Consider the following 1792-nt stretch of genomic DNA (forward strand, 5'->3'; position numbering starts at 1 on the left):
TCTCCAACCTGTCAGTCAAGCCAGGATCCAGCCACTGAGCCTCTGCAGGCAGCGAAGTTGCAATCTCTTCTCTAAGACAGACTAGTGAAAAAACAAGCATCAACAGAGAACTGTATTATAACAGACCTTATATTGAAATGGAGTGACACAAGCCTGACAATAATGCATCCTATCACTACTTTTGAGGAGCATATTTCAAATTGTTCTGCAGCCACATGCTCGTCTAGATGTAGTAGATTGAAAACAATGTGTTTTCTTGTTCGAACATGACAGCTGTTTTCAAAGCACGTCTGGTATCTGACAATAAACAACGATGGAGACATTGATCCTGTTGAGATACACAGTATCTTATAAACCCTTTCAAGATAGCAGTGTCCTATTGAGGTGTCTTTAAATTACAAAAAAATTAAGAACTCCTGTATTTGGAAGGTGTTTTTGTTTTGTTTTCTCATATAATTCACAGTGTAATATTAAAAACACATTGTACATCTGTCACAAATACAGGTATTCACTCTCATCTACAATGGATCCAATACATCATACCTCACAATGTATTGAAAAGTTGCTCCATTGAACACAGTTAATGGAGATAGATATTCAGATCATGTTGTCCTGTACCCCATCCCAAATCATGTTGTCCTGTACCCCATCCCAAATCATGTTGTCCTGTACCCCATCCCAAATCATGATATAGATACACTTTCTGTCCTTTAAAATCAGGAGTTATCTATTTTTATCAGTACCCCCGAAGGTGGAAGACACACTAACGTGCGTTAACACTTTTGTATTGGCACATATCAGGGAAATGTAGGAGCTTAGTCTGCTCTTAGACCGGCCTATAATGGGATGTTGCTGTAAATCTATACACACCTCTGCAGAAATGTAAGCAATAAAACTTAATGGGGCCATAACATTATCAAATGGTACCAATACCGCCATCACATCCCCTTATGAGGACCATTCTTCTTCTCTGTTAGACCAGGGAGGGCTATGTACACACACACACACACACACACACACACACACACACACACACACACACACACACACACAAACACACACACACACACACACACACACACACACACACACACACACACACACACTGAAGAGCCAGATAACATTGCTACGACAAATAGAATGTCCTGTAATTTCACCCAAATCACACACTCTTTGGAAAAAAGGGTTCCAAAAGGGTTTTTCGGCTGTCCCCATAGGAGAACCCTTTTTGGTTCCAGGAAGAACCCTTCTTGGTTCCAGGTAGACCTCTTTGGGGTTCCATGTAGAACCGATTATTTATCTCTAAGAGTATTTAAGAGCTTCCCAGAGATTTCCAGACACAGCTTGATAAGGCATACACTTAGAGATAAATGGCTTTTCAGAATGTACTGTTTCATTTTCACCAGTCACACCTTGAGTCTAATTTCCATTATCAAACATCCCACTCTCCTTTCTTTGCGCATCAACTGCTGTAAAGTGAGTGGGCTTGTCAGCACTTAGTGTGCCCCAGCACATCACCTCTCTGGAGAAAAACACATAGTGACATTTGGGCCTGCCTGGTTCTGTAGGCCCAAAGCCAGAGGCCACAGTATACGGGCCAGCCAGAGGGAGGCACTGCGCGTGGGATAGAAATGCCAGACTGCAGGGGTGAGGCACGTCACTCACTCTGCACTCCGCTGTGTAATTAAGGAAAAGGCTACTGCCTGGGCAATGGACTGCACGGCTGCTGCCAAGGAGTTATTACTGCACAACGTACTGTTCCCTTTCACCCAGACCGCCCCCCCCCCCCCCC

Source organism: Oncorhynchus mykiss, chromosome 13 (assembly GCF_057628025.1).
Source record: "Oncorhynchus mykiss isolate SJ-2025 chromosome 13, ASM5762802v1, whole genome shotgun sequence".
In the NCBI taxonomy this organism is placed as follows: Eukaryota; Metazoa; Chordata; class Actinopteri; order Salmoniformes; family Salmonidae; genus Oncorhynchus; species Oncorhynchus mykiss.